The sequence below is a fragment of the Saccopteryx bilineata genome, chromosome 5, assembly GCF_036850765.1.
Source record: "Saccopteryx bilineata isolate mSacBil1 chromosome 5, mSacBil1_pri_phased_curated, whole genome shotgun sequence".
Classification (NCBI taxonomy): Eukaryota; Metazoa; Chordata; class Mammalia; order Chiroptera; family Emballonuridae; genus Saccopteryx; species Saccopteryx bilineata.
In genome coordinates, this window is record NC_089494.1 from 202081952 (window position 1) to 202097861 (window position 15910).

At 40.7% G+C, this 15910-nt stretch overlaps 1 protein-coding gene across 2 annotated transcripts in view; it reads left to right on the forward strand.

Annotated features, from left to right (window-relative positions):
• RASGEF1B (RasGEF domain family member 1B) overlaps window positions 1–15910 on the forward strand; it is a 691952-nt gene that overhangs the window by 499312 nt on the left and 176730 nt on the right. The gene's annotated exons all lie outside the window — the stretch shown is intronic.

The following is a 15910-nucleotide window of genomic DNA, read 5'->3' on the forward strand; positions in this document are numbered from 1 at the left end:
TGGTGAGTTACTGGTTATGTCATGCAAAAGCATCACCCCTGTCCTCCCCTCCTTCCTGTCCCTTCCTCATTCTCACAGAGACAATGCTCTCTGTCACCTGGGGTGAGCCAAGTGGCTCAGGAAAGCATGAGGAAAAGAAAAGGCAGGTGTGGCAGGGTGGGTGTGTGAAGAGGAGGATACTTGGTCCCTTTATGCCAAAAAAAAAAAAAAAAAAAAAAAAAAAAAGAGAGAGAGAGAGAGAGAGAGATAAAACTTCTGCCAAGTTGCAGGTATAAATAATCTAGGATATAAATGGGAAGCCTTTCTTTTCATTTAGGACAGCTCTTTATCAAGCAGAATTGATTGAAACTGCTCCAGGTCAAAGAATTTTACCTAAGCGTGTTTATTTTTATCCAAATTTTGTTATTTTTAAAACCCAGAAAAATATGCAGTCAGACTCAATCAGGAAACCTGTACTCATAAATAGACCCTTCAGAACATAATCAAAATGATAATTGCCTCCTCCGGGCTAGACCAACCCTGGTGGCCGGGCTGCAATTACCGTCTCTCTGCCTGTCTCCTGCGCCATTTCATTTTGTCAATCCATCCTCATTTCCAGGCAGTGCAGAGAGTTGGTGTTTTTCTTTTCTAGCGCAGCTGAAGTCCTCCCTGTCTCCAGAGGCCAGCGTGACTGCTGTGAGTCAAGTCGAATTTGCAATTCCCAGGGTAGCCTTTATCACTGTTGTGAAAACATCACCTCCTAAAAATCTGTCTGAAAAGAGCATGTGATACTTCTGCCTCACCTGACTCCATGAGGTCAGAGCGGCAGTGCTCGCCTTCCTCTGCACGTATTCTTGTCAGACCAGCACCGATCTGATCTGGCCTCATCATCCTGTGAAATGGCTGCCCTTCCCTGAAGTGTTCCTTCCACAGGCAGCTGCATTTTCCAGGGCGCGTCATCACTACATAAAGGAAATGAGTGGGTGGAGGTGGGGGTTCTAAGTGTTCCCTGGGGGTTAAACATTTTAAGGGTGTGCATGTGTGCCCATTTACGACAGGCTCACTTCCTGTCCTGGATCCCCTCCGGGAACGCAGGGAGATGTCACGAGGTGTGTGACGCTCATAATCAGATGGCGTGCCGCAGAGATCTGCTTAGAGTTTGGCACCGAGAAGACTTCTGATGACAGGCAGTGAGGACTCTATCTCCGTTGTCCAGAGAAAGAAACTGATGAGACTGAGATGTCAGCATCGTAGCTCGTGTCTGTCAGCCGCGATGTAATCAGCTTTCGGTAATTTAGAGGATGCTTTTCTGCTCCCTGAATGATTTGAGGCCTTTTATTCTGTGATTGCCAGCTCCTCTTACACTAAAAAGGGCAGGGAGAGGGGAAATCAGTTGAAACTCAAACACATTCATTTTCTAATCTGTCTTTGGCAGCTTGGTTAAAGGAGGTCCTGTGGGGTGGGGGCATAACCCCAAAGCTGTGATTCCTTGAGATGGTTTTTATTTTTATTTCCAATTTTAAAAATTTTTTTCAATTACAATTGACGTTCAGTATTATATTAGTTTCAGGTGTACAAAATACTGATTAGACATTTATATAATTACAAAGTGACCACCCTGCTAAGTCTAATACCCATCTGACATCATACACAGTTATTGCAATATTACTGGACTGGATTACTCATGGCCTTGGGATGTAGGCATATTTAATATATCTACATCACTCTATTCCTTAGAGTTGACCCAAATGAAATTAAAAATAAACAAAACAGGAAGTTGAAACTCCCATTTCTGTGCCTCAGTGTAAGAAGAGACATCCAGGTCCCTGTGATTAAAGACCTTGCCCAACATTTGTGCCATAGTCCACACCCTGCCTCTTGCAACTCTCTTCCTCTCCTTTCCCTTACTCTGCACTTGTTTCACTTCCCTCCTTCTTGACGCATCTTCAGTCTCCTTTGCTAATTCCTGATTTTTCCACCGAGCTCTGGGATGGGAGAACTCCCTTAGTATCTATAGTCACCCCCTTCTCTGCTGCGTTTTCTTCCTCAGAGTGACCCCATCCCTTCCACATCCTCACTCATGTTCAGATCCTGCAGTGCCAGAGCCAGCGCCTCCCTGCCTGCTAGGTGTCAGCATGCAGACATCCAGCAGGCATCTGAGACTTCATCAGCCAAAAATCAAGCTAGAATGCTGTTCCCTCCCCTGCACCCCCAAGGCCCCCCATTCTCACAATTGGTCATCATCACTAAAAATTTCCTTTTATCTTTGAACAGAAATTTGAAAGACTCAGTTACAGTATGAAATACATATACCCTTTAACCCAGTAATCCCACTTTGAGGTTTTATCCTATAGAAATCAAAGCACCTCTCCATATAAGAGTGTATATCTAAGGCTGTTTATTGTTTATGGGGGTGGAAACTTGGGAACAATCTGAATGCCCATCAAGGAGAGTAGATGTCAGCAATTTATAGCCATTATATAGCTATTTGATATAAAAAGATGTCCATGATGTGTTCTGAAATAAAAAAAGCAACTTGCAAAATAGTGTGTATAATATGTAATTATTGTACTCCCCCAATAACAAAAGCACTTTGTGTGCGTGTGTGTGTGTGTGTGTTTCTGTGCTTGAATGGACATGCGGAGGGAGGCAGAAGGACATCTAGCAGACGATCAGTATTGTTTCCCTTGGTGGGGCAGTGGCCAGGGGGAGTGGATATATGTTGCTTTAGTAATATTTGAAAAAATGTTTAATTGCTCATCCTCCCACATCTCTTGCGAGTCACTGAAGTGAGAATCTTTGCATCATCTTAGGCACCTCCTCCCCCACCCCTTCCTCTTCTTTCCAATGATTCATTATTTTTATGTTTGTATCCTCCACCTGACTACAAAGTTGTCAGGCACAAAGACCTTCTGCATAGTACCTTACATATATTTCTCAATATGTGATTATTGACTTGAATATTTTAATGTCTTTGCTCCATATTTCTAATATATATATAATATATTAAATATATATATATTTATTTATTTATAAATCAGAGTGGTTTCACCAAAACCCTCAAATATACATTGCTTTACCCCCCCCCCTTGCTTTGAAAAATGTGCCTCTGGAATATATGATATTATATCACATGTTCTTTCCCCACTCTCTTACACATATTTTTATTCAACTCTGCCTCCTATTTTCAGACTCATTTAGAGTCCTTTGGACAGGAAGCAGGTAAACAAGGGGTAAGCGGCCCCCTGAGGGGCTGTGTGTATATATGCACTGAAATGAGCAGAGAACAGCATTTGTATCATTTGATGGTGAAAACATTGGTCAAACCTTCAAGTGTTTCCACTGTCAAATGTTTGGCAATATGAAATCATAACATTCAGACATTTTACAACCAATTCTTAAAATAGTCTAATATCTATACTAAAGTTAAGGTAAGGAACATTGTGTCATACCCAAGGGAACCTCACGACCTTTTTATACACCCACACCCACACACAAACAAAACACACTGCATTGAACTTAACCTGAACCCCAACTTGCTGAATCATGATTTCACTGGCTTTGCTCACATGCCTTTTCAGGGCTGACAGTTAAAGTCTAAGTTGCCTGAAAGGGGCATGGTAAATGATCCATCAGACCTGACGGGTGAATTGCTTCATCCATCTTTCTACCAGTTCTGCATGCACTACTCTGATCTGCATTCCAGAACCTTGAACACATTCTGGTACAGTGATCTGTGATTGGCCATCCTCAGTTTGTGGGATTGCATAGCACATTTGAATGAGCAGGCATGATGTCATTTCCATGCAAATAAATAACAACAGGGGATCTCTGAAAGCAGATTGAGTTATATCATCAGCCTGCTATTTATATCCCCAATGCTTTTCAGGCTGAGAGTTCCACACAATAACAGATGTCAATCACACTGCTCCTTCCTTTGTTCCTGGAAATTGCCATATATTACTATTGCCATTTTACTAATAGTGGAAGTGGGGACACTAACAAAGCCACAAAAATGTGGCTTGCTCATAGGAATAGCAATTGGCATTTCATTAAGGAATATAAACTTTGCCAATAGTAAGATCTAAGTTGTTAAAAATAACGGACATGAAGCAAACTGCAGTTCCTAAAGGATGTCACCCTTTGTGACGATATCTATATATGTGAGGTATATCATTAGATTCTAAGTTTAACCTCACCTCCAGATAGAACACCATGCAAAAGTAGTGCTTCCTGAACCCTGCTATCTGTATGTTCGGTGTTTTTAAGGGTTGATGTCAAGTGAGCAACTGTTAGGAGGCTGCATTTTTCACTATCAGTACTGAATTCTGAATAAAACCTCCTCGTTCCAGTCAGCTGGGTATTCTGATTGGAGTCAATCCTTTGGGAAGATATTCTTATATATCTTAGCTCTTTATTGACCCTGATTCTCTACCTCCCTCCACCCCAAACAAACAGGAAATACCACCCCGAGCTGCACAGTGTTCTCTGGATGAGCATAATCTCTTAGCATCAGAAGTTAGTGGGAGTTTTGCCCAGGGAGAGAAATTAGAAATCAGCCCATAAAAATAAATGAATCTGTTTCCATAGTGACAGGAATCTTTCTCTTGTAGTTTTTATCCTGTGTTCCCCCACAGATCCCTTAGGCAGAATAACAATAAACTCGAAGAAAACATTTTATTATCTTAATGGATTCTTAATTTAAAGCCAAACGCCTTTAAATTATCTTCCCAAGGATACTGTTGGCCATAACTTTTGGAATTGAATACCTGAACAACATTGCAGGAGGAATATCACCTCCCAGAACACAGCCAAGTGTGAGGAGCAGAGTGGGGAAGACCTCGTGGGTTACACATGCTTTATATATGTCGCTTTCCTGATGGGTAATGCACCTGTCGTGTTTAATATTTCATTGGTGAAAGCAATGTGCTTCTGTATGTGTTCATCTGCCGAGTGAAATTTTGCACTGATGAAGCCTGCCTGTGAACACAACGGGGCTCCCTCAGTACGCCCCTAAATCGCATTCAGTAGCAACCAGGAGGAATTCGTATCAGCAGCAAAGCCGAAGCCGCTGCTCTTTACTCACCAGCCAGCTCCAGGGGCTGTTAACTTTCTCTGCAGCTGGGAATGGGCCTGCTTCTGCCCTTACACCGAGGAGGCTGAAGAAAGGTCAGCAGCTGGAGTATCGGAAACATGGCTGCAGAGACAAAAGATCCAGAGGAGCAAACTGCCGGGTGGAAATGTCCTAGGGTGCGAGTGAGAAACTGGGAGCCACTCCAGGAAGATGGAGCTGGTCAAAATTTCTTGGTGAAAACATGGCAAACTCATAAGACAGGTGACCTATGTTTGGAATGGGGCAATGACACAAATAGAAGCTATTTCAGCATTGTTGCAAAAACCAAAGGTGAAAGAGCTGATTAAATACCTTTGGTTATCTGTGAAGTCATCTCAATAGAAAAAAAAGTCCCTTCCTTAGTTGCTTATAAATGTAGATGTTTATTCCAGTTTTTTTTTGAAGGTTCAGGGTTTATGCCTCTTGTCCTAGGATAACTATTAATGCCAAAACTTTCCATTCTGTGTCTGTATGACTTAATTTTATTTTTTATTTTTTATTTTCTTAGTGAGAGAGACAGAGATAGAGAGCAGACAGGGACAGACATGCAGGAAGGGAGAAAGATAAGAAGCATCAATTCTTCGTTGTGGCACCTTAGTTGTTCACTGATTGCTTTCTCATATGTGCCTTCATCTGGGGCTGTAGCAGAGCAAGTGACCCCTTGCTCAAGCCAGCAACCTTGGACTCAAGCTAGCCACTTTGGGCTTCAAGCTAGTGACCTTTGGGCTCAAACCAGCAAACCTGCATTCAAGCTGGTGAGTGCCCATGCTCAAGCCAGTGACCCTCGGGGTTTCAAACCTGGGTCCTCTGCATCCCAGTCCAACACTTTATACACTGTGCTACTGACTGGTCAGGTTGCATGACTTAATTTAAATGTAGCAGACAGAGAACTTTGTTGTCTCAGCTCTTTTTTTTCTCCTTTTCTTTTCTTTTCTTTTCCTTTCCTCTTTCTTTCTTTCTTTCTTTCTTTCTTTCTTTCTTTCTTTCTTTCTCTCTCTCTCTCTTTCTTTCTTTTCCTCCCTCCCTCCCTTCCTTCCTTCCTTCCTTCCTTCCTTCCTTCCTTCCTTCCTTCCTTCCTTCCTTCCTTCCTTCCTTCCTTCCTTCCAGCAAGCCAAAAGATCACTTAGTTCACATGCTCACAATTAGCTTAAATTTCCAGAAGCCTGGATGGAGGTAGGAAGAGGAAATAAAAGGGATTGTGGTATAAAACGTAATTGCAAAGATATCAAGGGCTAAGGATGGAAATTTTCCCTCAAATTTTCCCCAACAAGGTGAGAAGATATCAATTGACATCTCCAATTCAGAGAATGAGTCAAGTCCTTGAGGGGAAATTGAGAGGTTACTGGGGAGCTTAAATATTCTCACTAAGTATCTAGAATCAAGGGTTGGCTTGTTAGGGAAAATAAAACCAACATTCAGCTAAGTCCAGCAAAGACCAGTTTGGAAGAGGAGAAAGCAGTGAACAATCAGAGAAGGAGTCTAAGGAGTGTCTGCAATGGAGGCCGATCTCTTTCTTTTTAGAGGTTAACACATGCCCTTCCTACTTTATTGGCCAGTGGAGGAATTAGGGCAAGTCCTCAAGGCCATACACATATGAAGAGATGTGTTAGACTAATTCAAGACAAGAACTGAATGGAAGCTGAGAATTCATGTAATTATAATTAGTGTGCTTTAATGCTCTTGTCCTCATTTATTGAAGACTTACTAGGTGCAAGGCATTGTCATAAATGCTGGGACTGTAGCAACCCTTTCTCACCCTGACACTCCCTACCCTTCTTCCCTGGTGTTTTGTTCATAGCACTTTTAACTTACTGAAATGCTACTACCCATTTTACTTCTTTTTTTTTTTTTTTTTTTTTTTTTTGCATTTTCTTTTGCATTTTTCTGAAGCTGGAAACAGGGAGAGACAGTCAGACAGACTTCCGCATGCGCCCGACCGGGATCCACCCGGCACGCCCACCATGGGGCGACGCTCTGCCCTCCAGGGGGCGATGCGCTGCCCATCCTGGGCGTCGTCATGTTGCGACCAGAGCCACTCTAGCGCCTGAGGCAGAGGCCACAGAGCCATCCCCAGCGCCCAGGCCATTTTTGCTCCAATGGAGCCTTGGCTGCGGTAGGAGAAGAGAGAGACAGAGAGGAAGGTGCAGCGGAGGGGTGGAGAAGCAAATGGGCGCTTCTCCTGTGTGCCCGGCCAGGAATCGAACCCGGGTCCTCCGCACACTAGGCCGACGCTCTACCGCTGAGCCAACTGGCCAGGGCCCATTTTACTTCTTTATTTTTTATTTCACCCTTGGAATCTAAAATACATGGTATCTAAGCTGTATGAGAGCAGGAATGTTCTCTGCTTATTTGATGTTATATATTTGCAGCACCCCCCAAAAGTACCTTGCTCAAAAGTAACTTCTTGAATAAATTAATGAAGTTCATCATTTACCTGTATTACTTGCACATGAAAGAAGACAGATTATATTCATACGTCAGAAACTATCTCAGTGTTCCCTGGAAATATTGGTAGGCATGTATACATTTCCGCACTTACGGATTTGCCTGTCTTATTGGGCATGAATATGTCTTCAATATGTTTATGAATGTATTAGTCATTGTAGGCTTCATTATGCTGCTATAACAAATTAGCTCCTGAATCTCAGTGGCTTAACACAACATATGCAGTCCTGGGTAGCAGGAGGCTCTGCAGAAACCTGGGCTGAGAAAGTCTCCACCATCCTTGGACACCACTACCTCAACATGAGACTTCAGACTTTGCTGCTGCAAGAAAACCGAGAACAGGGATAGTTCATAGCCCTGTTCTTGTTTGTGCAGAGCTTGCTCCTTTCTCCAATAAAACCACCCCTTTCTCCATCATGACTTTTAGGGAAGCTGGGAAGTCTTCCTGTGTATTCCAGAAAAAGAGAAGAACCAGTTGTAGTAAGCACACACGTCTCTATCATAGCTGGTGACAAATACTGTGGAACTGCCATGAATATTTAACATGAAAAGCTCTTGGAGGACACAGAATGGACTTTTTGGACTAAATTGTTTGTTTCAGGCCCTGGTTGTTTGCTTAGCAGTAGAGCATTGGCTCCGCATGTGGAAGTCCTGGGTTTGATCCCCAGTCAGTACACACAGGAGAAGTGATCATCTGCTTCTCCACACCTCCCCTTCATCTGTCTTACTCTCTTTCTACTCCCCTCCCACAGCCATGGCTTGAATGGTTCAAGAAAGTTGGCCCCAGGTACTGAGGATGGCTCCATGGCCTCACCTCAGATGCTAAAATACTCGGTTGCCTAGCAATGGAGCAGTGGCCCAGGTGGGCAGAGCATCAGCCTCAGACAGGGTTTGCTGGGTGGATCCTAGTTGGGATGTATGCAGGAGTCTAGCTCTCTGCCTTCTTGTCTCTCACTTAAAAAAAAAAAAGAAAAATATTGTTTGGTTAAACAAGTTTGAAAAACATAGCATTAGAACTAAATAATGTTAATTACAGTAGTACCTTGAGATATGAATTTAATTCGTTCTGTAACCAAGCTCGTAAGTCAGTCAACTCCTATATCAAACTGCTGATACTGGACCCATGCACCAACGCACCAACTAGCAGCAGCTTCCCGAATCACAACTCATATCTCGAAATTTCACTCGAACCTTGAACAAAAATATGGACCAAGTCACAGCTCGTTTCTTAAAAATTTGTATGTTGGTCTGTTCATATCTCAAGGCACCACTGTATATAAATATTATTATGTATGTGTGAACAATACTTGAAGCAATTTGTTTTTAGTAAATTAAAGGAAAAAAATCACACAAAGATACGAAGAAGTGGTCACTGGTCCACTCGAGTGATTCAATCACTCTCTAGCCTGTCATAAAAATTTATACCTGAACCAGCACTTTCTGTACTCATTTCCTTTCACCACATTGAGAGGGAATTTATTTTTACCTCCTATTATTGTGAAAATGCTCCAGCAGAATTTATTTTTCTGAATAGAGATGTGTAATGCACATGACTTACAAGGCCCCACTAAGCAGAAAGGCAAGTACTTACTATCTTCTAGAGACAACAGATTCTGGCTTTTTATCTTATTATGAAGGAAATCCCATTATACCGGCTAAGTCACTGACCTCGAACACTCGCTCGGCTTGGCAGGAGGAGTTGTGCACTGCGTCAGCAAGCCCAGTTTTCATAAGTTCACCCTGCTCCTCAGGGGAAGTGTTTACAGAAAGTGGTCATATGAGCAGGCAAGGAAAAATGTCTTATTTCTCTTAAATTCTTTTAATTTTAATTTCTAGTTGACTAAGTGGCTTATGCAAGTAAAAGAAGTAGACTATTAAGCATTATAAAAATAACATTCTTTTTCATTATTATAAATGTATGTTCATTGTACAGAAAAGTTAGAAAATGCAGAAATGTACACAGAATGCAACTTAGCAGCAGCAAGGACTCAAAAAACATATTCATTGTCACCTGTTCTGTAAAAGGCTGAATGGTAAGTGCTAGGGACAAAACAGTGAGTGAAACAGAATTCCCGACCCCACGGAGTACTGTTTAGAGATAATCATTGCTAAACATTTCAATGTTAAACTAAAAGCCCTCCAGTCATTTTTATTTATTTATTATGTTTTATTTTCTTAGAGCAGTTTTAGATTCATAACAAAATTGAGAGTAGGTTGCAGAAATTTCACATATACCCTGTTTCTCCACACAGCATAGCCTCCTCCACTGTCAGCATCCACCACCAGGGTGGTCCATTAGTTACAATTGATGAATCTGCATTGACACATCATAATACCCTAAAGGACATAGTTTATCCTAGGGCTCACTCTCAATGTTGTACCTTCTATGGGTTTAGACAAGTGTCATACAGAGCGGTTTCACTGTCCTAAAAATCCTCTTTCCCTGCCTATTCATCCCCTCTCCCAGTGCTTGGCAACCACTGATCTTTTGACGGTCTCTATAGTTTTGCCTTTTCCAAAATGTCACATAGTTGGATTCATACAGTAAGCACCCTTTTCAGATTGGCTTCTTTTATGTAGTAATATGCATTTAAAGTTCCTCCCTGTCTTTTCATGGCTCTATAACTCATTTATTTTTAGTGCTAAGTGACATTTCATTGTCTAGATGCACCACACAGTTTATTTACTTATTCACCTTCTTTTACAAAGATGAAGGACATCTTTGTTGTTTCCAAGTTTTGGCAATTATGAATAAACCTACTATGAACACCTGTGTGCAGGCTTTTGTGTAGACATAAGTTTTCAACTCCCTTGGGTAGAATACCAAAGAGCACAATTGCTGAATCATATGATAAAAGTATATTTTGTTCTGTAGGAAATCGTCAAACTGTCTTCCAAAGGGGCTGAACCAGTTTCTATTCCACTGAGCAATGAATGAGTTTCTCTTGCTCCACATCCTCATCAGCATTTGGTGTTATCAACGTTGCAGCTTCTGGTCATTGATAGTGGAATCTCGTTGTTGTCTTAATAGCATTTCCCTGAAGACATATGATGGGAACATCTTTTCATGAACTTTTTTGCCATCTGTATATGTCCTTTGATTGTTTTCTTATTGTTGACTTTTAAGAGTTTCTGTATATTTTGGATAACAATCCTTCTTTATCAGGTGTGTCTTTTGCAAATATTTTCTCCAGTCTATGGCTTGTTTTCTCATTCTCTTGACAATGTCTTTCACAGCACTTTTAATTTTAATGAAATTCAGCTTATCAATTATTTCTTTCATGGATTGTGCCTTTGGTGTTGTATCTTAACAGTCATTGCCATACTCAAGGTCATCTACATTTTCTCCTCTGTTATCTTCTAGAAATTTTATAGTTTTACATTTAGGTCTGTGATGTATTTTGAGTTAATTATTGTGAAGTGTGTAAGGTTTGTATCTAGATTCATAATTTTGCATATGGTTGTCTAGTTGTTCCTGCACCATTTATTGAAAATATCATCTTTGCTTTATTGTATTGCCTTTTGATTCTTTGTCAAAGAGAAGTTGAATATATTTGTGTGGGTCTATTTCTGAGCTCTCTGTTCTATTTTATTAATTTATTTTTTGTATTCTTTTTCTAATATCAACCACACTGTTATGATCATTGTAGCTTCCTTCTAGTCTTTTTTATTTTTATTTACACACACACACCTTGAGGAGACTGAAGCAAATGAGCATGGCCACAGTTTACAGCTGCTTTGAGTAGAGCCTGTTTTTGGGTTAAAGTCATTCTCATAGCATATGAGAAGTCTCAGACCCTCCAATTTAAGTCACATGCATTGTACTGACTTTATAGATTACAGAAAGCAAGTCAACATCTGCATCTGATACATGATTTTCACTAAAGTAATGCAATTCATAGCTATATCTCAATATGTGAATGGTACCTTTTAAAAGAAACCAATCAAGTGAAACCTCTTAATCCATTACAAGGTTTATTGAATGCTTACTGTTAACAACTAACACTGACCATAGCTAGGTTCCAAATTTCAGCCAAAGCAAATAGTTTTCACAGAGACTGGAGTTCAAATTCAGTTAAAGAACAGCAGGGGTCTCCTGGGTAAAAAATGATAAAATGACTTTTTCTGATTTTATAAATTGTCATGATGTTTTCTGTTACACTCTCGTGTATGTGGTGGTCGGGTACTAAAAGTTAGATTTTATCATGCAAGGTCTAGTGTCCAAATATAGGTAAATTAAGGTGGATCAACTTTTGTTTTTTTAATCTCTAATATTTATATACATACACTAATATTAAAGGGTAAATCCTGAAGTTAAAAAGAATGCTAAGAAGAATATAGTGGCTGTGTTGCCATGTTTTAGTTTTATTTTTAACATTCTCTAAGACTTTAAAGAAAATCTATTAAAATCACAACTTGAAGAATAATGAATTAGATGGGGGGTGACTCAGAAACTAAACATCAGGTTGACAAGTTAAACACCTAAATACCAGGTTCCAAACCAGCAGTGGTGGCTCATCCTCTGAGTTTCTTTCTTCTTCTTCTTCTTTTTTTTTTTTAATCAAGTGAGAGTCAAGGAGGTAGAGAGACAAACTCCCCCATGCGCCCCCACCAGGATTCATCCAGTAACCCCAGCTGGGGCTGATGCTCTGTTGCTCGGCAACCAAGCTATTTTAGCACCTAAGGTGAGGCCATGGAGCCATCCTTAGACCTAGGGCTAACTTGATTGAACCATTCAAGGCTTGACTGCAGGAGGGAGAAAGAGAGAGAAGGGAGAGGGATGGAGAAGCAGATGGTTGCTTCTCCTGTGTGCTCTAACCAGGAATCAAACCCCAGACTTTCACAGGCTGGGCTGATGCTCTACCACTGAGTCAACTGTCCAGGTCCTGAGTTTCTAAGATGGAGTGTTTTATTTTATTTTTTTAATCCAAAGCCTAAATGGACTGCTCTCCACCAAGAGCTTAATTCTAACTTCAATTTGTCTTTAACTATCAAGTATAAATGGTTCAGAAGTCATTTTTCTTTATGATTATAAATTAAATGTTAGAGACACTCAGAAAAAATAAAATGTCCATTCAGAATACTGAGGATTAGAAAGAGAGTGTTACTTGAGTCCTGTTACTGGGGTTTACATTTTCCTGGTATTACATGAGTGGACTTGCATCTGCTGCATGTCTGCCCTTCTCCGGAAGGGGCTGCCTTTCCCTGACGATGAGAAGGCATTGCCCTTTCTGTGAATATGACTGAGGAAGAAGTACACAAAAGTGTTCCGGCTCTCCTGGTGTAATGTATAGAGTCAGTTGCCCACATCCTGAAGGCTGAAGTGGTCCCAGTGAGAGTAGCACCTGGTATGCATATGTTCCTATCAGCCCAAGCTACAAAAATAGAAAGGTACCAACACTAAAACAATCTTTGCATTTGGATGGAGGGCACAGTGTTCACTTCCCTTCAAGGCTGATTAATTAGACCATTTCATCTAGCAATCACTTGTCATTATAAGCAGCAGGCACAGATGATACTATAACCCTCTGCCCAATAGTCATTTTTAGAAAGGAGTGTTCAAAAATAGAATGAGTTTAGGAAACAATGTAATTAAATAAGGAGCCAAGAGAAAATATTCCAGCTCTTTTTATTGCCCTGCTGTCACCTTCTCTATTTGGCCTGGGGAAGCCTTTTCTTAGGGGTTGTCACTACCAATCTCTAAGTGGATCCCAGTGAGTGCTGTATTTTGATATGACATGACTTTATAACTACAGCAACATGATATGCAGAAATGCCCTTAATGTGTGTCAAATCTTTGCAATTAACATTTTAAATATTATTTGTGTTTTAGAATAATAGAAACTTTAACACAAGAATTGAGGGAAATTCCATTCAAGGAATAAGTCTTCATTTCAATAAACTGTCTCCTAAGCATCTATAAGGGGCCATGGACGAGTAACACTTTATGTCAATCAAACATTAAAAAACTGTCACCAACATAACAGCAGCAATGAGGCCAACCAACCAACCAGAGCACATCAGTTTTATAATCTGTAAAATTCTTATATGTTAAATCAATTTAGTATTTTGATAGGCTGGTTCAAATTTAATATTCATCTGTAAAAATAAAATAAGATGAAGCGTAGCAGAAAACAAAATTATATTCCTTCTCTCCTCTGTATTCACTCTGAAGAAATAGCATAAAAAAAGAAAGACTTGAGCGTAGAGTGAAGAAACATCTCACTCTTTATGACCTACCAGTATTATGACCTATAATGGTTTAGGGATGCAAAACATTTTATGAATATAAGTTGTTACTATGACCTGAGACTCTCTTGTCAGCAGCGTTGGAATGCAGCATCAGCAGCTGCCAGTAGCTGAAGAATATTGGCAAACAATTGGTCATGCTCTTCATTCCTGGGAACGTTCTGTTATCTCCATGATGCATCCCCAGGCCCCAATCTTGCCTCGGATATGCTACACAGACACAGGGGAAAAGGAGAGAATCCTGGAAGATGGCTGGTGCTGTTTGATGACATTTAAAGTCAATAGAATCTTCTCTAAATACTCTTCATAAATTAATTAACTCTTTCCTTGGCTTTAAAAACAGGCAATATCAGTGTGGTATTTTGGTGAACAGCATAGTTTTTGGACCAGAAAATCCTGAGTTCAAATTCTGTCATTATATATAGATGATCTATATATAATGAATATGACTTACAAACCACAACATATAGAACCACATACATTTTTTTTTAATTAAGTGAGAGATGGATAGGCAGAGAGACAGACTTCTGCCTGCACCCCAACCAGGGTCCACTTGGCAAGTCCCCTAGGGGGTAATGCTCTGCCGGACCATCTGGGGTCATTACTCTGTTGCCCAGCAACCAAGCTATTTTAGCACCTGAGGTGAGACCATGAAGCCATCCTCAATGCCCAGGGCTAACTCTGCTCGAACTAATTGAGCCATGGCTGTGGGGGGTGGGAGAAAGTGAAGGGGGAGGGGTAGAGAAGCAGATGATCACTTCTCCTGTGTACCCTGACTGGGAATTAAACCTGGGACTTCCACATGCCAGGCTGATGCTTTACCACTGACCAAACCTGCCTGGGCTGCTTTAATTTATGAAAAATCAATTTCTCAAGCTGCATAAATGTTAATCAGTCTTACTTCATAGGGTATTGTCTAACACAGTGCCTGGCATACAACTGTCAAGTTAGAATGATTAACTGAGATAATTTCAGGCTGTCTATCTATCTACTATCTATCTATCTATCCATCTAACTATCTATATCTATCTATGTAAACACTAAGGTACAGTATTTACTTAGTAATCATCAATACAAAGTAGTTATACAGTATGTCTGTAAAGTCATGGTGCACTTTTGACTGGTCACTGGAAAGCAACAAAAGACGATAGAAATGTGAAATCTGCACCAAATAGAAGGAAAACTCTCCCAGTTTCATACCTATTCAGTGCAGTTGGATGTGGGCTCATGCACAGATTTTTTTTAGGGCTCCTTAAGTAGCTATCCCATATAGCCTCTACAGACTCATCACTGACTGATGGCCTACCAGAATGGGGTTTCTCCACCAAACTGCCGGTTTCTTTCAACAGCTTATCTCACCATGTGGTGGTGCTTCATTATAAACACGCCGATATTCACATTGCACTTTGGTCATGGATTCGAATTTAGCGAGCCACAGAACACACTGAACTTTCCTCTGTACCATCCACATCTCAACTGGCATGGCCATGGGCTGCTCCACTGTATACACGGTGTTACGTCATCGTCTGCGCATGAGCACATGCTGCCACATCATCCTACAGAAACTGGGAGGGTTTTCCTTTTATTTGGTGCAGATTTCACATTTCTATTGTCTTTTGTTGCTTTCCTGTGACCAGTCAAAAGTGCACCATGACTTTACGGACACACTGTATAATGGCCTCAGTGCCTTTTTCTTTGCTATTCTCAACCTATACTATACCTCTCCAGGTTTTTCACATGTCTTGTAGAATTATTATTTTCAAGCAGCAGATACCAGCTCTGGCTAATATAAGAAGAAAAACAAATGTATTAAAAGATACTACTGGAGGAAGTATAAATTTGGTGGAGTGCATATCAGTACAACCACGATGGAAAGTTAATTTGCATTGTCTACAAACATTGAATACAGTCTATGCAGAGTCATGATCTAGTAATTCTACTCTCAGCCCTGTACCACATAGAAAAAGCATACATATGTGCATCAAAGGCATGGGTATAGATAGTCATCGCAGCATTGTGTGTAATAGCCCTCAACCGGAAACAACACAAATGTCCATCAGCAGTGAAATGGACAAATTGTCATGTATTCACAGAATAGAACACTATACTATACAGCAGGGGTCC